The following is a 23517-nucleotide window of genomic DNA, read 5'->3' as shown; positions in this document are numbered from 1 at the left end:
GAGGTGTGGTACAGCATGCCGGGGAACAAACCCCTCCTACCCCCCCCCGAAAGCCCCCAACACCCTGCCGAACCCCCCCCCTCCGCGCTCGCCGTGCCTCCCCACCCCTCCCCCCCCCGCACCCGCCCAACCGCCGTTCTCCGCCGGACCCCCTCCCCCCCACTCGAAGGCCTCCCCCCACCCAGGCCCTCCCGCTTCCCCCACACGCCCCGCACCCCTCCCCTCAACCCCTTCCTCCCCCCGTCGCACCTCACCGCAGCACACTCCCCCGTCGTCACGCGCCAAGAAAATGTGGCTGAGAAGGCTGTCCGACATTGCTCCGAAGTCACCCACTGCAATAAACAATCCACGTGTTCCAAAATTAACATACACATGCCCTGCGGACACAAAGAAATAGTCCCCACATCTGCCTGCAAATATAGTTTAATCTAATGCGAGCCCCTTGAGTCTATGATACCTAGGCTGTCTGGGGGTCACCCACGTTTGGTCGCGTCATCCACGTTCATCTTAGCCAAGGATAGGAAGGCGACTTGGGGAATTGTCGGCCCCATGAGGACGGAAGTAGAGACAGGCTCGCTGCGCGCCAGGCGCTCCTAATGTACATGTGCACAGGCTGCCCCGATGACGCTCTGCCGCCCCCTACCGAAAAGCAGCCAACCCGCCTCTCCGCCTGCCGCCATGGCCACGGAACCTCCATGGCAGCACTCGCCGCATGCTCTGCCTACTACACACATGTCCTGAAGTGCGAATAACGAGAGCTACTCCGAAAACGTGTACACTTTAAATACCCAAAAAACGCTCATGCCGTGTACTAACGCGGCGCCACGCAGCACGACAACCGAAGGCTACGGGATATATGACCAGCGGCGAGGCCGCACGGCAAAGCACGCTCCATAGCCAGGTCACTCCTAGACGAATTCACCGAGGCCGAGCCCCCAGCCTCTAATCCATTCCGCCTCCGCCGCGGAACCACCATTTTCCGCCCGCCCTTCCACAAACGTCGCCACCGCGCCCCCCCCGCACGAAACCCCCGACGCAAGCCTATAACTGCACAAACGCCCCCGCAATCATGGATCCGCCTTACCCGGCACCAACAACGAAAGTACCCGCGAAGCCCTCGCGCTTAGTGCGCACTTGACGGAAAAGCCAATTATCACCCTCGAACATGACAAGTACACGACGCACGCATCCTCTATACACGCACAATTGTCAAGCAATAACCTTACGGCGGAAATTAATCACCAAATTGATTACCTCAGCCACACCCCCGCCCGGCTGCTGTGTCACCCGCCACCAACTGGTGGCCTGAGCCTCAAAATGTCCGGTTTTAAGGGGGCAGCCCAAAACCAGCCCAAGGCTACCAAGTAGCCCAAAACCAGCCCAAGTACGGTGCTGGCTCTACCTCCCCCCCCTCCCCCGGCCCCAAAACCTCCCGGGGGTGGCAGGCCTCCCGCTGGTCGGCCGCCCCCCCAAAGCCCTATTTTGCCACTCTAAGATGGCCGCTGTTACTCACGCGGTCATGTGACCTTCCTATTTTGTTTTCGTAATGATTGCTGTACACGCTTGAATGCCATACTATGCCCGACACCGTGGAGGGGACCCGTGCTACCTTCGCGCCCCGCCAATATCCGCAAGTTCCACGGATACTCGCGCATGGAGGGGGGGGCTGGACACAAATGCCACGCAATTACCAGGCAATGGCCCATGCGCATCACCTTTTATAGAAGCCACGGCACAGAACAATGTTGCTCGCAGCCTGTCCCTTATTCACTGCAGAGGAGAAGTCCATACCAACCACGCCAGTTGTCTATCCCCTATTCTTTTACCTAGTGGTGGGGGCGGGGGGATGCCACGAGGCCCGCTCACCACTCCCGACCCGGCCCGAGCCCACGCGGTCATCAGCCCCTCCCCAGCACAGTGGGGAGCCCAGGGCCCGAGCTGGGCCGGGACACCGCGCACGATGCCCCAGGGAATGGCCATCGCCGCGACCCCACAAAAAACCTCCAAATCACTCCCGGGACCATGCGCATAAGGACCTCGAGGGGTGCACAGCAGAAGCCAATGGCACGCGACCCCGACTTGCATGCTTTCCCGGTAACGTGGACAGCATGCAGGAGACGATAGAAAGGCTTTTGCAATTGCATATAATAATGCGCACTGAACTAAGTGCTGGGCGCTTGTCTGCCTTCCTCTAATGTGAACGGAAGGTGGGGGTGTGAGGGTCAGGGGCGCGCGTTCTGAGTCGAGGCCTTGTTCAATCTCAGAGCCTTCCTTTTTGCGCAGCTCGGGTGCTGGCGCGGCAGCTGGGAGGGTGGCCCGCTCAAAAGCGTCTCCTCATTAGTCACTCTACCTGCATGTGCTCCCGGTAAGTGGCCAGCGTGCATGTGCAGCTCCACGGCTACCCCGAATGATGCACCCACAGCCAACGCGCCCGCCTGCCCATGCGGTCGAGACCGCCATTTGGCCACGTCCCCCCCCCCACCGTGGTATCCAACCACAGGCCCCTGTGCAACCTGGGCTTGACCCAGGGATGGGGCGGGGGGGGAGAGAGCATGGCACTCACCTATAAACAAGCGATCCCTAAACGAACGACGGCAGGCAGGCGCAGGACGACCGGAACAGAGTCCGGACAGGAAGCAGCCAGGGGGGCAGGACGACCAGCAAAGAGGTCACGTACTGGCGGCTGGGGCCTAAATACCCGACCCGCCCCCAACGCGCCCTCCCCCGGATGCACGTCACTGGTGCACGCGGCCAGAGGAGGGGCTGGTGAACTGCCCGAGCCTTCCCCTCTACGAGGACTGAGGAGGGGGGTGCTACGACTAATGGGCACTAAGGGAGCTGCCCTGCTGATGTCCCCCTGTGGAGGACGCGGGCAGCGGCATTACAGATGGTGCCAGGACAGCACAGCACCCTGACAGAAAACATGCTCAACTAGCTCTGAAAAAATGGTTGTCAAGCCTCACCTACAAAAGGACTGGGAGGTTATCAAACCAAAGAATTCCCTACATCACCAAACTCCATTTTAGGGTGGCCCAGCAGGGTGAGTGGCGAGTGCTCTGGTAAAATATGTTCTGCTGGAGTTTTTTTCAATCTACGTGCTCTAAACAGAGCAGGGAGGGAGGGGGGGGGGAACTCTGCGCACTCCACCGGGGGAGCGGAGTTTATCGCCCACCATGATTAAAAAGTTCCAGTATCTCAGGTTTGTAGCACTTCAGACGGAGCAAGCTCTGCCAGGGGCCCGGTAATCAGTTTTACCCATTGTCACTGGAGTGGCAGTAAGGAAGGTCCAGGCATTCAGCAGCAGCCTGGCGATGAACATAATTCCCGATTCTGCAGTCAAGACAGCAGGCCAGGGGCGTAACATCAGGACCCCGCAGCCCCCGCGGTGTGGGGGGGGCTCAGCCCCGGGGGGGAGGCTAGCCCCACGTTCCAGGGAACAGGGGCCCCCAACCCCTCACTCTCAGCAGCAGAGGAAGACGGCTGCAGACGGTGACAGCCTCTATAAACATATTATGGGGGGGTGGCGTATTAACACAGCCTCCCAACCCCCTCTTACCACCCGCAGGTGGCCCCCATGCTCCAAGGGCGCCCTCACGTGGGCAGAAGACGCTGCACAGCCTCTATAAAAATGAAATTACAGGGGGGCGTATTAACACAGCCTCCCAATGCCCCCCCCCCACCGGCAGGAGGCCCCCACTCCAAGGGCCCCCTCACGTCTCTCAGGCGGGTGTATTAACACAGCCTCCCAACCCGCCCCCTTACTCTCGGCAGAAGACTCCGCACAGCCTCTATAAAAATTAAATTACAGGGGAGGGCGTATTAACACAGCCCTCCCCCTGCCCCCGGCCCCCGCAGGGGGCCCCCACGCTCCAAGGGCCCCCTCACTGTCAGCAGAAGACTCCGCTCAGCCTCTATAAAAATTTAATTACAGGGGGGGGCGTATTAACACAGCCTTCCCCCCTGCCCCCACGCTCCAAGGACCCCTTCACGTATCTCAGAAGACGCCGCACACCAGGGACCTGGCCTCTATAAACATTAAATTACAAGGGGGCGTATTAACACAGCCTCCTGACTAATGCGTGCCAATTTTGTCATGCGCATCATAAAAGTGCGCATGACTTTAGAAGAAGCCAGAAAAAGAAGGGTGCGGCCGTCGTGGTACTAAAAGAGTACTACTACTACCCCATGCATGGCCCTGGTGGCTAGCCTCACCCAGTCAGTCGCCCCCTGTCTTCTGCTGCCCAGTGCTCGCCTCGCTTGCCTTCAAAGCTGCCGGCCAGCCAGGCCTAAGGTGAGTGAGTATGGTGTGTCCTGCTCAGGACTGGGATGGAGGATCTAATGATAATGAAGCCTGCCCGCTATGCATTCTCAGGGCAGGCATTGGTGGTAAAGAGAGGGCTGAGGGCGGTGCAGATTGCAGAAGGGAGATGGTACAGTGGGAACCAACCGTTAAAGAAATATCCCTCTTAGCACTGGCAGGGCTGGACTGGAGCCTGAATGTTGATTAGAGATGGAGGGTAGGGGGGTGGGGGGGTGAACAAACAAGTACCGGTCCGGTAGTAGTGCTGAGCCTGAGTGAAAGCAGTGGAGTAGGTGGGTGGACCTTGGAGGGGCGGATGGCCAGCTAAGCTTCGAAAGTGATTTCTTGTACAGAAGTGGCCCCTGACCTCAGACCCAGAGGAGCGGGAGAGGGTGAAAGAAGGTGAACAGGTGCGCATGGGATACTGTGACCCAGAGTAGTGAGGTAAGTCGTGGCGCTCTCTCTGTAAAACACCCACAGTTGCATTTTACGTTTTTAAAGAACCCCCTGAGCCTGTGCGTCGATATGTACGGATCGAACAGATGCACTGTTGCAAGTTAGGACAAGTACTGGTGATGCATCGTAGTACTGGCCCTTGAGTTATCATTCACACAGTGAGAGGAGTGGAAACGTGTTTTTTCTGTGATCAGTTAGTGCAAATTTCATCTATGCACAAGGCCCCCAGTTGAATTGCAGAATTGCACCACGAGTGACGCAATCTTTTAAAGTGGCCTTTGCTGCAGGCACAGGCAGTGAATTTATCACACACACGCCACCGCCTCTCATTTCAGTTTTGTTTTTAGTAAAATGTCAGCCACTCGCTGTGATGTAAGGAGGAGTTTTTGAACTATCGTGCTCCATTTCTTTCAAAACGTAGTACTATATTGGTCTTCATATACCTATTTACATTACACATTGCGAGTCCTATAGCACTTTTCTGCAATATTTCAATAGTGCTGCATACCCCTGACAAGGTCATGAACCACTCCTATTTATATTGGATTCCTGGTGTCCTTTAAGTGCATTGTTGGAAGGGGTTCATAGTTTGGCCTGTATAAGACATGTAGAGTAACACTCATGAAGGTAGACAGCGTGGTGGAAGCATAGTGCACCTAATATCACTGTGTATAGGCATGGGTCTAGCAGAGATTTTGGGAATAGATGGTGTCGTCCATGCAGGTACTTAACAACTTTATTGCATGACAGTATGAAATGTGATGGTGTACATTTTTGGCCTTCTAGGGTATATGAAGTCCGTTGAACAGTATAAAAAAAACACAACCCTTTCGCAGTCATGTTTGGTCATGAAGGCAGTCCTGGATATAGAGTTGACAACAAGAGTAACAGAGGACCAACCCACTGGATGGCATCTAGAAGGAGGTGGGGTGATGGGGTGAAGAGAGAAAGACAGAGGTTCCGGACCAATGCCCTTTCCAGGCACTCACTTGCCACAGTAGGGATGATGACACAGAGCATGCCATTAAATTCTCGGCCCATTCCATGACGCACTGGAAGGAGAGGGTAAGATGGCAGCACAGTGAGGGGAGCAGATATTGTGAGGAAGGACTAGAAGGAGGAAGGAAACCTCTGACGTACACTGGAGTGAGAACACTGTTTAGGTTGCACGGGCTCACTACAATGAGACTTGAAAAAAGAGGGAGACCAGGAGAGACAGGATAGGCCAGCACACCTTTAAAAAACAAAAGCTTCCAACACTATTAAAGGCCTTTTCCTGGCTTGGCAATTCATCAAGTGACGTTACCATTTAAACTGCATCACTTCATTCTCACGCAGAGTTCCCAAAGAATTAATGGAACACTGCTGTTTCCACACATGAAACTGGCACGTGGAAGGATAAATTCCCTTGTTAGGTCAAAACGCGGCTTTCAGAAACTTAAGCCCCAAAAAGCATATGTAGGTATCCGCCAACTACTTTTGGTTTGTGTATAGCTCCAACTCTTATTGTGAGTCATGGATAGGAATCCAAGCTTGGGCACGTGGAAGAGACGCCAGCACTTCACTTCTTTGCGAAAAATGTAGGCACACCATCTTTTCAATAAGTTTTTTTGGTTCACAGCAGTGGTGTAGCCAGTGTGTCATGGCCCTTTGAGCAAGGAAGGAAATTGGATTGCATATAAGCTACTTCCTTAATTAGTGTGCGCACATCCGGGCCCCAGAGAGGCTCTTCATTATAAATGAGATAACATACATCTCCAACCTGTTTTCCTTTTCGTTCCCCATTGGGTCTTCCTATTATACCCTATTCTTACTTGTGCTCATCATCATCTTCTTTCTCCCCACTACCTGCACTGCTCACTTGTGTCATTGTTGGTATCTTCTAGGCTCTCCCATCATTTCAGTCCATTCACAACCACTCTTCAAGATCCCTTCATCTGGTTCTTCTTTTCTCCTCCAAGTTCTCATTTTTTATCTCCCTAGTGCTTCCCCTTCATCTCTTAAAAATCAGTTTTTGTATGTAGTGTTTACGACTGCAGAAGCGTCTTGTCATATCAACATCAACAACCGATTTAACAATGCACATTTTGAGTATAATAAAGGGCTACGCAGTGACCGCAAGATGACGTGTTGTGCAATAGAAAAGTTGTCCTCTGATTACATACTAACTGAAAGTTACTATAAGTAATGAGTCACAGTGTTTTGATACCAGAAAGATGAGAGGCCAAGTAGGCCTTGTTAAGATTTTAGTTTGTAACTTGTTTGCTGAGGAGCACAGAATGCACAGGATGAAATATTTAACGTATGCACAGCACCAACTTCTCATTATGTATACCTTTGTAAACTGGTTAGAGGCTTAGTTTTTTTTCTGGTTCCAGGCAGTACCCCCTGGGCCTATTCCGTACATTTGAAATTTACATTGAAATTTACATTTACTGCTGTAGTGTGAGAAGGCATTTCATGAAAAGGAATATAAAGTAGGATTGCCAAAAGAAAAAAGTCAGCCATGTGTTGTTTGAAGACACTAAAAGACCTCGTCTTGACCCTAAATGGGATTATAAATAAAAATGTATTTATTCATTTGTAATGTGACTTTTCTGTCTTTGTCCCCTTTAATTATCAGTCATGGATCATTCAGGCAGCCCTAAAACACAATTAAAAGTGTTTTCTATTTATAATTGCTGTTTGAAGTATGCACAGAGAAGTGCTGAAAATACAGCTTTAGGTGATGCTTATTTTTGTCCTGCAGGGGTAAATACTAGATTTCTGGGTGGTAGGGCAAAGTAGTAGGTGGTGGGCCGAGCTGCTCCATGTGCTTTGCAGGGGGGCCCCCCAAGTTTCGTTACGCCACTGCAGCAGGCATTCACAGCACTACAGTTGTGTGATAACTCTTCATGAATCCAGCAGGTGGTCTCAGGTGCTTTTAGTGTAAGGTGGTTGGATTGAAGCAGCTCTGCTTCCATGGGTCGCAGCCTGCTAAACTTCACTGTGGTGTGTTGCCCTCTCTTCACTGTCCCCCCCACCTGGCATGCGAGGGTTGCGAACAGCGGCCCATTGAGTGACTGTCCCTCCGGCTCACAGCACTGCCAAGGGTCATGGCCTCTTCTTGTCAAAGCAATGCACTATGTGGACAGCCTTCGGACTTCGCTGCAGGCCTCAGCTGGCAAACAGTGTTGCGAACATTAGCACCTAAGGTGCCAGCCCTTTTGGATTACAATACTGCTCAGGGTGATTAACTTTTCCTTTCACAGCATCGTACAAGGATGCTGACTCTTAATCTTCACTTGGCTCACACCTGGCAAACGAGGGTCACAAACAACTGCATACAGGGGAGTGGCCCAATTAGTGTGGCGGTCCCAGCGTGGACCGGAATCCCGCACTCTGCTTCAGAGAACCACTTGACTGGATCCCCACTAGACCTGGCTCACTCCAGGAACTCTCTTCCTCTCAGGGTTCTCTGTTCTTGGCAGGCAGAAGCCCAGTCCTCGTCACAACAAGCAAATGTTATGCTGTGCTTCTCCACACTGATGTACAGTTAGTGTTCGAAAATCTTGGGAGACTCAAGCTCCCTTTTTTAAAAACCATTTCCAGACACAGATGTGATTTAGTGTCTCAGTCTTTTCTTTGAAGTTTGTGTTATGGGGTTGCCCACATTAAAGTAACCACTGCTCTATCCTGTTCTTTGTCCAGGAAGCAGTCTTTCAAAGCAAGAGCGAATCCACTTGTCGTGCAGTTCCTACCAATCCGTAGGACCTGCACATTCTTCGGACAGCATAAACTATAGGATTGGTGTCAAGACTGATTCCAGACACCCCCGCAAGATATGTTGGCTTATTGGCCAGCTACCTCACAGTGCCACTGTAAGCCCCCCTAACCTCCCAGGAAGTTAATGGCCTCAGGCAAACACATAACATGACTACCCAGATTCCTCAGGAATCATGGAAACAGTACAAAACCTTTCGCTCAGTGACTCTTTCTCAGAGAAATATACAAAGAAGACACAGTGGGACATTTTCAATAATATATATTGAGCCAAAGTTATTACATAAAATATGTGTGCTGCAATGATTACTAGACAGGAGCAGATAAACATGATTACAAGCACCAACATCGTAAATAGTAGATATAGTTCTACCATGGTGCTAAACAGCTGAATATATGCAGCCATATAAACAAGGCAGTCATCTAGAGTACTCCTACTATACGAACCCTATTTTAAGTGCACATAGAGTGTATGTAGGTGTAGAGCCATGAATCCCCCCAAGGGACGATCCAACTCCAATATGTGATGACATAGAGTGAAGGTCCCTGTCTTGGTCAAGAATTGGACACCCTTCAAGAGATGTCAGACCGCTGCATGGTGAAGTTTCAGCATGCAGGGACCCTCGTTTACACAGAGGGACCCTCTGTGTCAGCGGAAGTACCTCCTCTACCAATGTATTGGGATGCTCATATTTTATAACAGAAAGAAGCCTTGTGATGTATGCATAGATTAGTGATGTTGTGTATATGTAGATAGCCCTGTCGCCCATTGGATGAAGATAGCGATGATATTCGTACGCAGAAAGGAACAAGACCTTGCACATGATGTTCAGGGCATTGTGATAATATTGTGTGAAGCAAAATGTAAAACAAGTTTAGTTTCATAGAAACTAATCCAACATTGTCGTGCATGCACATGTATGCAAAAGGTCACAGCTTGGAAATGTTATCTGTGATGACAATGTAAGAAATAAGCTGCTTCGCTACATGGGCTAAACCCGGAAATATAACACCCACTCCTCATACTAAGGGTCAATATCTAAAAAGCTATCTAAAAATCTAGCAGATAGTTGAAAAAACATAAAATAAATTATTCTTTAAAAGCTTCTAAAAGTAGGATTCTTAATAAAATATGTAAAAGTTTTATTTATAAGTCAGTATATGAGATCCCAAGCACTCAGGAAGCCATGGTGCGTAGAAAAAGCCGTTTTGGTGCATTTTGTTTAAAAAGAGACTAAATTGTCCCACATGGAAAAAGATCAGTTGTTCATGTGTTCCGAGTGGTAGACGCAACATTGTTGTTGCCCACATCTGCAGACATTCCCAGAGGTGCACCTTGTAGCATATTTATGGAGCAAAAGTGATTCCATCCAGTTCCCACAGCAGCCACCATGTCCCACAAGTTCTCTCCAGAACTGTTGTTCACATCACTAGGAGCTGAAACATCCCAGGGTTGCTCTAAGAATATGTTCAACATCAATAGAATACGCTGGGGACAACAATACGCATGGGCCTTTAAGGGGCCCATTAGTACATCAATGTCTGGTGGCACAACCAATTCTGATCCGAGACATATATCCAAAACACATTTGTGGCTGCAAAGCAGGCAGCGGGTGACAGGTTGAATGCAGTCAAGCCAGATCAGCCTGAACGACAACAACGTGTGCTCATTTAGTTCTTGAAGCTGAGGTGTGCCGAAGCAGTGTATTCTCCATTCTGATTTGAACTGGGACATCCAATGTGGAGCAGATAGAATAAAATCAGTATTTCCGCCATAAGTAGCAGGACATGCGGGAGACCTCCAAAAACACTTCCCAACACAGAGTGTATGAAAGATGGAATAGCTCCGAATTTCATCTGAAAGGTGCTAACAGAACCAAAGCAGATACATTAATAGACTTAAGAAAAGCCACCTATTTGCCGCGAACTGTGTGCATTAGCCTGGAACTATTGTATGCTTTTTTAAAATCTGTTCTGTTCGTCATTGTTGCCATTGGGAGCAGCAATTTTTAATAAATTGCCAAAATTCATTTTTACTGTTTGTCTCAGTCGTTGCCCACTTCTTAGGCGCTTACCTGCACTTTAAAATCTTTTACAGCATCTCGCCACTTTGGTGGGAATAGAAAATCGTCGTCCCTCACCAGCACCATCTTGGGTGTAGGGACCCGTGTTTTGGAGCACTTCCGGGGTTGCGCTCTAGTTTCTTTGGCAACCAGCACTTGCCTGCCTATTTAGAGCCGGCAATGCAAGCGCTCAGCGCGGGCGCGCAGCTGGCGCGACGATGGCGCACCAGAGGCAAGCCCGTCTGCGCGCGTCCGCGCCGGGATGCCGCCAGACGCCAGACACGCTAGTGGTTTCCAGGCAGGGGCGCTGAGCTATACCAGGGAACATTTGTTGTCCATTGGTCTGCGCTGTGGATCTTGTGGTTCGCATCAAGGGGCTGTTGAGGTAGGCTCTCTTTGTTGTCCTACTTGCAGCGACCGGGTTCGCTCTCTAGGGTCCACCACCCCTCCCCGACCTAACATGAAAATTTTACTTCTGAATGTTCATTCATTGGTAAAACATTATATGGAGGTCTACGATCTTATTGAGAATGAGTCACCTGATGTACTCTTTATCACCGAAACTTGGCTGACAGATGCCTCAGTGGCTGAACCTGGGCTCGCCCTTCCTCTGGGATTTAGTATTTTAACCCTTAATAGGGAGTCAAGAGGCGGAGGTATAGCAGTGATTTTTAAAGCCTGTTATGGCTTTACCTTTGCAAAGGAGGAGGTGGCCGGGTGCGAATGCGCCCGTTTTGCCATCTCCTGTAATGCTCATTCATCCATCTCTGGTCTATTAGTGTATTGCCCCCCTGGGGCCATCGATGACTTCAAGGCAGCCATTATCGATGCCGCTGGCTCGCTGGCGCTAAAGTCGTCGAACTGCTGCCTGATTGCGGACCTTAATTTGCATTTTGACCACCCCAATGACCCCGATATCAGCAGATTGCTTGCTGATTTTGCCGCCTGCCAATTGATACAGTCGGTAGCGGGCCCCACCCACTCAGCCGGGCATTTATTCGATCCGATGTTCTCCAACATCCCTTCTCTTATGGTGGGGACTCCTAGCCCGATGTGTTGGACTGACCATTTATTAGTCACTTTCTTTGTTCCCCTTTCCACGGTCACACCTAGAGTGAGCCTTAAGGCCACTCTTAGACGGTGCTGGCATAAACTTAACATAAAAGATCTTTGTTTCATTCTGACATCCTCATGCCCTATTTTTGACACTGCACCCGAGCAAGCTTATAACACTTTCTGTAGGATACTCCAGGCTCTAGACTCCCTGATTCCAGCCAAATGGTCGAAGGGCCGTTGTTCAAAGTCTAATCCCTGGTTTGATGACTCCTTGGCTGCTTTACGCAGTTTTTGTAAAAAGCTAGAACGCGCTTGGAGAAAGGCATATGATTCTGGGGCAAAAAAGCTTTATCAGGAAGCGATTAAATGCTATCACAAGGCTATACATCAGGCCCGTTCGGCCTTTCTCACTAAGGAGATTAAGGCCAGCAACAATCCTGTTAAAAGCATTTTTAAAATACTCTATGATTTTAAAACCCGGAAAGATCCCGTTACAGCATGTATTACGTCTGTGCGACAATGTGAGGAGTTGGCTATTTTCTTTGTTCAAAAGGTTGAGACCATCTATAAATCCTTTTCTACTGCCCCTACGGACTTTGCTCCCACTGTCACTCTTCGGCCTACTACTACTTTAGCTTTTATCCCTCCTATGTCCCATGACGAATTTCTTACGTTGAGTAAGAGGGTCAAATCGGGCTCCCCTATTGATCCTATGAAACCTGTCCGATTCAGAGATGCTCTATCTGTGCTACTGTCACCTACATGCCAGATCATAAATTCTTCTTTTTCTACAGCAGTAGTGCCCATTCCTTGGAAAACTGTGAGGGTGGCCCCCTTACTGAAAAAATCTACTCTGGACCCTGCTAAGCCAGAAAACTTTCGTCCCATATCCCTGCTACCCTGGGTCGCAAAAATTGCTGAAGCCCACGTTAATAGCACTCTCTCTGGCCACCTGAGCAATATTGGCGACTTAGATCGCTCCCAGAATGGGTTCCGCCCGGGCCATAGCACTGAGACCGCACTTATAGCAGTGTGTGAACATCTTCGTACCATCTTGGATGAGGGACAGACTGTGGCATTCATCCTGTTCGACCTCAGTGCGATGTTCGACAGTCTCCCATAAGATCCTCTTGCGCCGCTTAGAAGAGGTGGGGGTGGTAGGTCCGGCCCTGGAGTGGTTCCGTTCGTTGTTATCGGACAGATCATTTCAGGTCACGGCCCCCCTTCCTCTCCCATGCTCATGCCATCGAGCAGGGGGTTCCTCAGGGCTCGGCTTTAAGCCTGGTCCTGTTTAACCTCCATGTGCAACCTCTGACTGTGGTAGCAAGAGCCCACGGTCTGACTGTGATTTCGTACACTGATGACACTCAGCTGGTGGTGGCCCTTTCTGAAGACCACACTCGGGATGCCGCGCAGTTTCAGGTTGGCCTTGCTGCGGTTGCGCAGTGGATGACCTCTAATTGCTTGCAACTCAATGCGAACAAATCAGAGGTGCTGTTGGTGGGGAAAGATAAGGGACTATGGAGCAAACATTGGTGGCCGGATTCTATGGGTGGTGCCCCTACCGCTAAGTTGGCTGTGAAAAACTTAGGGGTCTGGTTCGACACCAAGCTGGATTTCCAAGAGCATATCAAGAAGATCGCGGGCTCTTGTTTCGGTCTCCTCCGAGGACTACGACCTTTGCTTGGTTTCTTCGATATCCCCACCCGTCATTTGATAGTCCAAGCAACTATTTTGTCCAGGCTGGACTATGCTAACTCTCTTTTATTGGGAGCCAATAAGGCGGAAGTTATGCGTCTTTTAAGGGTGCAGAATGCTGCTGCTTGAGTCCTTTTGCAGCTCCCTAGAACGTGTTCTGCGACGGGTGCCCTGTGGTGTCTGCACTGGCTGCCTGGGCCCCGTAGGATTGAGTTTAAGGTACTTTGTTTGACCTTTAAAATCCTGAAAAGGTCTTCTCCTGAGATTCTGTCTAATTTGCTGATTCCCTATGTACCTACACGCCAGCTGCGCTCGGCCGAGCACTTCCTTGCCATGGTTCCCCGGGTGAAGCAGCTTAGAGCAGGGAGTCGGTCCTTTCGGTATCTTGCGGCCAATCTATGGAACTCCCTCCCTGTGCACATTCGCCATCTTGATTGCCTTCTATCCTTCCGTAAAGCAATAAAAAACTTTTTATTTTCCAGGGTCTAGCCTTTTCTTCTAGGGCCTAGCTTCTGCACTCTGTTGGCATGCCTACTAGCGCCGGGACGCCTCTTCGATGAAGCATCTGTTGCGCTATATAAATGTTCCAAATAAAATAAGTTTAAAAAGTGCCCTATCCCTTTCACATCAGACATGTTAAAGATATGATAGCCCAGCTCCCCAAAATGCAGCAGGAAGTTAGTGAGGAGTAGTGTCTGTATCTTCGACGAGGTCCTTGCAACCTGGAGCTCAAACGTCTCTTTGGCTGATGTTAAGGCCACATCCTTTTGTAAAGCATGGCTTTCAGTTTGCTTAGGGAGTAAAATTGTATGTTGTAAACAATTATCAAAGGCCATAGTGCTGCCTCCCTTACTGTGGGGGCAGGTGGAAACAGTACTTGTGTACAGCAAGTGACTATGGAAATAACCGTCACTAGATAAGCGATGCCCGGTTCCATTTCACAGCAACCTGTTTTCATTCAGCATTAAATAGCTCCCATTTGAGAGCAGCGTGGACACAGGATGAATCACAGCAGCTGGGGAACTTTTCAGGTAACTAGACAAGTTCGCCATTTAAGCATTGCATGCTCGATAAAGAGAAATGTTCTTGCAAACCAATAAACCACTTAAGGAGTCTTCACAGTCAGAGCCAACTTCTGTGTCCCGATTCCTGCATCTAAACCTAAATGGTAATTCCCAAAACTTGTGCACATATCCTTTCCCTAGCGCTTCATATCTGCCTACTTGTTGGTAATGGATACAATATTGGAATTGAAAGGTCGTGACCGGTAGGGTGATGTAAACAAAGATTATCCAGTCAGTGGATGTGTCTCAGTCATGGTAAAAAGTAATAGGGCTTATTTTCCAATGTGAAACTCATCTGTTCGTGCCATTGTCAACTTTCTATCTGTTAGATCGTAAGCAGAAAACAGATTTGTACTGTTGATGTAACGTCATGGCATGTGACCTGAGCATGTCTGTAACACCCAGCTCAATATAACTATTGACCGTAGTTGTGACTGTCTATGTTGCAACATGGACAGTCACAACTACGGTCATGTCTTGTTGAATTATGTCATTTCAGAAGACACTATGTTGCCCAGTGATTTAATTCTATATGATAAAGTGGTCATGCCATTGTCAACCACAGCCAAAGCCTTTTCTAAATTAACCCTATCAATCTCACGCAATCTCTCAGCAGCCTTCTGTTGAGAAATCTTCCACAGCTCATTGTATATTCCGTACAAAAAGCGCTTTTTATTATAACATCTGTTTATTGAATTTTGACAGGATACAGTGCGATTTATCCAGAACCTTTTATAATATCATTTACATACTTTACATTCATGGGTGCACACCCCCTTCCTCCACCAGTCTTTTGCCTCCTTGCCTTTATGCCCTGGTGTCATGGGGGATCGTCCATCTGGTCCGTCCTCCGCTGCATTTTTCCACCCATTTTCACACACAAGTTCTGTCAGTAAGTATTCCACATGTTCCAGATATGTGCCCACTTCCTTGGGCACCCGCTGCTTTCGTACACTCTTTTTTTCTGCTATCATACACCAATCAAGGTCCCTCACCCATTTTCACCAATTTGATGTTTCTGGCGCCCCCTAGTTTTTAGCCATGTTGCGCTTTGCGATTATCAGTCCCTTTGTTCCCCAGATCTTCCCTTCCTTGCTAAGGTCTGAGGGTTTCCATACATTGAGAAGGCACCAGCTCAGAGCGGGGTCATTTCAATATTGTTGTATGTAGTTTTAGTGACGGTCTTTTTCTTCCTCGTGAATGGACACTATCTCCCAAACCCCTCCGCAGTATCACTGTTGAACTTAGTACTGAAACCTCATACGTCATCTCATTGTAAACAGAGAAACCTGTCCTATGTGAACATTATAGCAGTTCCAGTTCCAGACTGAATAGTTTGGGACAGAATTTCATATGATGTATTTGGTCCCACTGAAGTTTTAAAAATACTACATGTATTCAAAATTTCTTGAAATTATATAATCACCTTCAGACATATTCTGACGATTGGGATTTGGAAACTGTTAATAGTATATTGTCTGATTTAGAACGGTCTGCAGCATTTATGAAATGTTTGATGGCTCATCTGATTCTGACACCATGTACTGTTACCAACATTATGGTCATCATTTTCTGCATATAACAAGTGCACCACATAATGCTTTCACACACCACCAATGGGAACATTGCCCAACACCACCGAAAGATAGTTCACAAATGTTTGCACAAAAGTTTGCTTATTTTCCTGGGTTTAATACATCAGATCCAGGCTCATATTATTATAAGCTTACTCCTACATCTGCAAAGAAAAATATGCTTACTAACACAAAACAGATATATTCTGCATCCTTTATTGTCCAACTGTCTGAACAGGGTTTTGACTTATAGAAAGCCACTAGAGACATAATATAAGCCTGGGGTACTAAGATATGGCAGGTTTAGGGAACTGAGGCACTATTTAGAGCATGCATCATACCACACCAGATGATTTTCCTGAACAACACTATGCAACAGGCTTCCTGTATTGGGTTAGCCAGGATTGAGAACTTGAACACACTGTGCTTTCCCTCACTATCACACTTGGAGGGATGGCAGAACTATACAGAAAACGGTGAAGGTACACTCGATGACAGTGTGCATGACGGTCCATACAATTCAACAGACCACAATTGGAAGGGATGGTTAGATTGGCCTATCGACACAAATAGGCGTCAGTCAAGATTCAGGGGTACCACTGATGGGTTTAGTATTCATAGGCCCACCTTATGCTATGTACAAAGAGAATATCCCGGGTGGTGACATCATATAGTGATGGGAAGTTATGCCTAGATTTTCTAAGAACCTCAACACTGTCACAGGTGAAACAGCACTTGTCCTTACTCTAGGATGACATGGGTCTTAGAGATTTTTTCCAAGGTTCCCGAAAGCCTTGTCAGAAACTCTTCTTATATGCTATTTATAATGAAATTTGGAACATTTCTCAACAGGATGCTGCAGAGAGATTGTGTGAAATGGACAGAATTAACTTAGAAAAGGCTTTGGCTGAGGTCGACAATGGCATGACTACACTACACTAACATCCAGAATGTATTCACTGGGCAACATTGTATCTTCTGCTATAGATATAATGAAATAGGATCTGTCCATCTTACAACACGGACAATCACAGTCACGTTCTATCATGTCATTAAGCTGGACCCTGCAATCATTGCGCTCTGGTTATGTGCCCTGGCGACATACACAACAGTGCGTCTCTGTTCTCTGCATATAATTTGACTGAAAAGCAAACAACAATGGCACATAGGGATGCAAAATATACAATGCTGCGCATTGAGAAAATAGACCAATTACCTTTCACCGTGGCAGAGGCACAGTCCTCATAATGGTTAATTCATAGCCATATAACATTGCCAGTAACAGCTTTCCAGTTTCAAAATTGCCTAGTACACCACCAGGTAGGCAGGTGTGAAGCAATGGGTTGGGAATTCTGCCATGAATCTTGGGAACTACCGTATAGATTTAGATGTAGGAACTGGGACACTGACGTGTTTCTCAGAGGTACAGACTGCGAGAATGTTTTGAGTGGATCTCTCATTTGCCAGGATATTATGCTTCACAGGGCCTGTAATGGTTCTGTAGTTAACGTATCCTGGCTGCTCTGAAATGTGAGTTACTAATGCTTAATGATCAAGGTTGTTGTGGGATGCTTCCAGGCATCGCATATCTTGTCACTGTAAGTTCCAGGTTTACTTGTTGTGTGCAAGTATTGTTTCCACCAACCGGGGAGGCGCTGTTATGGCCATTGTTGAATGTTTCCTTTATACGGTTTGATACTCTAAGCCGAATGAAAGCCACACCCTTACAGAAGTATGTGTCTTTAACCTCAGCCCAAGAGACTTGTGATCTCCAGGTTGTAAAGTCCTCAGCTAAGATATAGGCACTGGTACGAACAAATTGCCCTTTCCATTTTGGAGAAATGGTGCAACGTATCTTTAACATGTCTGATACAAAGGGTATAGTACACCTATTTAAGACAATAGGTTCTGGACTGTTAAGTACCTTTCACACAGTCTTTGGAGTGATTTCAGCTTCTATACACTCCTCATTTGGAAGCATTTTTGGAGGGCTTCTGCTGATCCTTCTACTGATAGTGGGTATCTTGATTTTTATTTTTCTGCTATGCAATGGATGACCCAGTCACAAAGGAAATGGAAAAAGCACTCTTGGAGCGACGTTACCGTGATCGCATTGTACACCATCTTGGCACACCTCGACTTCGGGAGCTAAGCGAGTCTTGGTTCCCATCATTTCGCTCAGTCTGGATTGACTGTGTTTTGCCTGTTATCTGCTGCTTGTTCTGCGGACAATAATGAGTGTTGGACCTCTGTCTAACACTTCCATTGGTTGCACCACCGGACGTGGATGGATTGCGGGACCCATTAAAGGCCCACATACTGTAGTGCCCCCAGCGTATTCCAATGATGATGTAGGCATTCTTAGAGCCAGCACAGGATGCTTCAGCTCCTGTTGGATTGGATACTGGCTCCACTACAAGCACACAGGCTTTGGATGTTTCAAATGCTTCCCCATCATCGGCTGTGGGAACTGAGGAAGATCATCTTTACAGGGACCGTCATCTGCGAAGGCGAGCAGCAGTGACGTTGCATCTCCCACACAGGACACATAAACAGTTGTCTCTTCGTGTGCTGGGAAGAATTCAGCTTTTTTTCCAAAACAACCGAAACAAATTTTAAACAAACGTTTTTCTCTCTCTTGTTTACTTTGCTGAGGACCATGGCTTTCAGACTTACTCAGTTGCTCAGAATTTATATATGAACATACTTTAAGGGACTTTTAGAATTTGTTTTTTAGAAATTAAGACGTTACTGATCTTGAATGGTCCCTGGACACTGCCACGAGGTCACTGGAAAGGAGGGACTCTTGCTCAAAAACTGTGTGAGCGCAGCAGTGGACGCTATCCTGAACACGATCAAAGAGTCACAAGATGCGTTGGAACTTCAAATTGATACGCTGGTCGTGGACCAGGGGCTACACTGTGATGACCACCAATGGCTAGCTGATAGGGTGTATAGTAACTTGGCCGTGCACAGCTTAACGTATACCAATGTTTATGCGTAAATCGTGCTCCTTTGGTTACTCCCTGCAAGAAGTATGTAAATCAATATAGTTGCACTGGCACCATCAGGTGCGAGTGTCTCCTAGGGCACTGATAGTTATGTGCTGAAGTCTTCAGCTATGTAGCTGATAGGGTGTCCACTACAGAGCAGACCATAGAGGAACTACTTCTGAGATGAAAATGATGAGGAAAGAACTGACAGCATTGAATCATAGGGTGAAGGTGCTTGAGGTGCAGACAGAAGATGCAGAAAACAGGGCCAGATGGAACGATCTGTGGATTATTGGCCAGCCTGAGCACATCGAGAATATGAGTGGAGACCTTCCTTGATTACTGGATTCCTACGGAGGTGGCGCAGACTGCCCTTTCCCAGTTCTTTGCACTTATGAGAGCTCATCGGATGCCGTCACAGGCTCTGATGCCCGGGGCAGGTCATCAGCTGGTGGTCACCAGAGTCTTGCACTTCAGGGACTGAGATTATCATTTGTCCCATGCTCAAGCAAGGGGTGTGATCACTATAGACAATAAAAGAATCATGATTTTCCTGGACTTTTCTAGAGCAGTGCAACAGCAGGAGGCTTCATTCACTGAGGCAAAATGCCACTTATGACAACTGGGTTCTACCTATGCCATGCTCTTCTCTGCACGGCTATGAGATAATCACAACGATTTGAAATAGTTCTTCACTGCCCTGGATCAGCTCTGTGACTAGATTGAGCTACTCACGCACTGGGAAGATGCCCCCACTATTCTCAGTAGGAAAAAAGATCAGAGACGCGGCTGACTATGGAGGAAATCTGGGAAAGGAGTGATTACAGTCGCAGGTTATGCAAGAGAGACAACAAGTCAAGGAAGGGGTGGCAGCCATCAGTGGGGCTCTCTGCTCCAGCCCGTGTAACATGTCAATGATGCAGCTGAGAACTTTGATTCGGACCAGGAATCGGGTTCCTCCCACAATACTGAGACCTCACTTCCACGAATCCCTCCTCAAGCGGCCAACGACCTGGGCTTGTGTAGCAAGATAGAGAAAATTTTCTTTCCTGTGGGAGCGGACAAAGGACTGGAAACCTCTAAGGATGCCTTACTTGTATACATGTGGGGCAGGATGGGATAGGCCCTAATGTATATATGATTCAGTTTACCTGGATAGATGGTGCGAAGCCGGCATACGCCTGGCCGGAAGCACCCCCTCAACAGCTATGTTATGTATATGAAACTTGAGCAAACGTTGGCATGTTGTCTAATAGTTTCGTTGGAGATATGTTTACGTCTCATTCTGGGGTTGGGGCGTTAAGGAGTTACTGTTCATTGCCCCTTTGGGGTGTTTTGGTATACTAATCCCGCCTCGCCCATTCAACCCCCTGAGACTAAGATGGGGGCCACTGTCTCTTTCCTAGTGCCCATCCTCAAGAAATTGTTTGTTACTATGCTTTACCCAATAATGCCCTGGCAACCTCCGATATCTACTCGTTCATTCATTAGAATGTCCGGCGCTTGAATAATATGACAAAACTGAATAAAATTCATGTCTATTTAAAGAGGAGGGTGGTCCATTTTGCCATATTACAGGAAACCCACCTTACCGACACTGACAGGAAGGCGCTACTCAAGTGCTGGAGAGGGCAGCTATATGCTACAGCATACTCTGCCTTTGCACGAGGCATTTTGATATGGATCAGACCGGATGTCTCATTCAAGAAAACAAGAGAACTCATCGACCCACAAGGATGCTATGTTCAGGTCACAGGCAAACTGGCAGCACAAGACCTAACTATTGTGGAACTTTACTCCCCTAATACTGAGCAGGGAGGGTTCCTCATTGATATCTCATGAACGCTGGCTGTCCCCCTAACTCAACCTGTGATAATTGGGGGGACTATATTAGTGTGACTGACCCTACTCTGGACTGTACCCATCTGCCGCTTGGCGACTCTTCAGTATTACGAGTAGAGCATATACTTAAAGACGGGCAACACGGTTTGACACTAATAGACACATGGAAGCAACTACACCCAACCTTCAGGGAGTATTACTTCTTTTCTAGTACAAATGACCTACATGACAGATTAGACACTTGTGGAAAAGTAAATTTTGCCATGTTCTGTGTCCCTACGTGTTCCCCATCCTATGTTATATGTGCATGATTAATATGCATATGTATTCCCTTATGATCAATTAAAGACGCAATTACAGTTGTGTCCATCTCTAGTATGCCAGTTTCCAGTTCTCGTGAAAGCTACGAGTATTAGGCCTATGTAAAGCTATGTTGCCACGTTTCCCAGTGTGCACGTTAATTCAGAATAAAGTCCCCGTTTCTAGGCCTCAAAAGGGCCCGGACACCAGATTCAGCTCCTGTCTCCTGAACCCTCTCCGAGGAGCGATACAGCCCCCACCTGCATCCCTGACCCTTCACTTACTTCATGCCTCACAGTGCCCGGCTCGGCCTGGCTCTGCCTCCCAGTCTGCCAAGAGTATGTTATGATTCTAGTTATCAGTCCAGCCCTCCTTCTCTGCATTCCTAAGCTACTGAATCGCATCAATAGTTTCAGTCATAGTCTAGCCTTTATGTCTCCATGTAAGAGAAATACTGTATTATATTCATAGAATATTCCTCGACCCGCACTACATGAAGAATAATGCATGCACCAGTCTTAGAGTCTGTTAGCCTTTACCCTGATAACTTTTGGATTCTATCAACATGTTCTCTAAACATCAGATACTAGATAGTGTTTAGGTACATGTCGCTCTGACACTCCAGACTTTAGTCTCCTCTTCTAGTGCGGAAGTCATAGCCCCCAGTTCTCCCTAGTAACACGTCATTGCCAGTTTGCGCGCACCACTAGGTTAGAGGTCCCGGCTCCTCAGGTAGCCCCCTCCATGTTTCCGCCCCATTTATGACATATTCTGTTACGTTTGCATCACATGTCTATGTATACGCCCTGTACACACCTCTTGTTACACCCACTTTATGCCTTATCTTTCGCGACTGCTACAAACTCCGCCTACTGTATTGCATGTAATGTATTTTGTTTAACTATAAATATTGTGCACTGTTATTAAAGTTGCTCTAGCCATTCCAGATCCTGCCCCCGGCAGCTGCCATCCCATTCCCGTACAGGCTGTCCTGTTCCTGTCCTTTATGCCTGATTAAAGCCTGTAAAACTCCAGCTACCTCGAATCTTGACTCTTATTTATTGAGCTATCTGTTTATATTGTATCCAGTCAAAAATAGACCCGGTAATTAATTATTTATTTACCACATAATGGCGCCCGAATAGGGACTTGCCCTTTCCCCACGCGCCGGAGAAGCCACGCAAGCCCCCTGACCCTCTGCAGCCGTGACGGAACCATACCGGCCACGTGCAGATATTTCTGCTTCAAGTATCCCTCAGGCCCACGGAGGAGACGGAGGTTGTGGTCCAGCGTCCAGACGAGGCGGTGGAGGAACGCGGCGAGTCCCGACCAGAGCCCAAGCCGAGAGTTCAAGGTCCGAGGTATCCGGAGGCCCACCCGTAACTGAAGTCCGAAGTCCGTAGTCCGTCGTCGTAGCAGTCCAGTCCAGTCCGAGGCCTTCCGTTCTTGCTGCCCGGTGAGTACCGTTGCTGGGGTAGTATCTAGACAGGGTCAATTAATTTGTCTCTGGTCCGTGGGTTTGGGTACGCAAATCCAACACGAAGTGTCCACCTAGGTGGATGCGGGTCCTGACGTGTCTCTTTATGGGACCGGTATGTTTCGTACTGTTTCAGCAGTGCATCTAGTCATTCCAGTAAGTTCTGTTCTGTTCTCGAGAAATTCATGTGTTTCTGTTCTCAGTATTCCAGGTAGTATTCTGTTCGAACTGTTATTTTAAATGTTATTTCATGTGTTTTCAATGTCGTGGTATGAGTGATCTGTTTTCAAGTTATTATTGTGTTCATTGTGTATTGTATTGTGTCTAGATCCCAGTCTAAGTCATGCCTCTGTTCTCTAAGTTACGTCAGTTAAGAACTAGAAAAGGTCTGCTCGAGGAAGCCGTTCCTGTCCCGCCTAGGGACAGTCCAGGTCATTTTATGTATCATAAGCATGGCATAAGTGCCATATTATATCTAGACTTATGGGTAGAGTACACCAAGGAATTAGAAGAGAAATATAGATGGCCTGTATCAGGCACATGGGATGCCGAGTGCATCATGCGAGTAGAAGAAGCATTATGGAAAAAGAAAACCAGACAGTCACAGAAAGATGCCATCGAGTTATGGCGCAAAGAATCTCATAAAAGAACCGAAAAAGAAATCAGAAAGTCAGAATTAAGTAGAGAATCCTCAGGAAGAGCCCAAGAAAGGGAATTAATCAAAATAGGTGAACGAGTTAAAGCCGAACAGTCAGACAGACAGAGGAATGCCCTCATTAAGGGTATGTACCCTCTTCTTGCCGAGGGCTTGCCAAAAGCAGCCCCGGAGGCATCCAGTAGTTTCCCGCCACCATTAGTTCCGACCAAGCTACGTCACAAACCGACCGCAGCTGATATTTTTCTCTCATCCTATTTGGACGACACAGTCCCAG

The 23517-nt window shown here is 48.0% G+C and overlaps 1 protein-coding gene across 1 annotated transcript in view; it reads left to right on the top strand.

The window, feature by feature from the left end:
• Positions 1 to 2819: 2819 nt before the first annotated feature.
• LOC144755717 (dehydrogenase/reductase SDR family member 4-like) overlaps positions 2820 to 23517 on the top strand; it is a 236741-nt gene continuing 216043 nt past the window's right edge. The window contains exon 1 of the mRNA XM_078644904.1: positions 2820 to 3040. The gene's annotated coding sequence lies outside the window, so the exon portion shown is untranslated. The remainder of the gene's footprint in view (positions 3041 to 23517) is intronic.

Source organism: Lissotriton helveticus, chromosome 5_1, assembly GCF_964261635.1.
Source record: "Lissotriton helveticus chromosome 5_1, aLisHel1.1, whole genome shotgun sequence".
NCBI classification, from domain to species: domain Eukaryota; kingdom Metazoa; phylum Chordata; class Amphibia; order Caudata; family Salamandridae; genus Lissotriton; species Lissotriton helveticus.
This window is presented reverse-complemented; position numbering and strand designations above follow the sequence as displayed.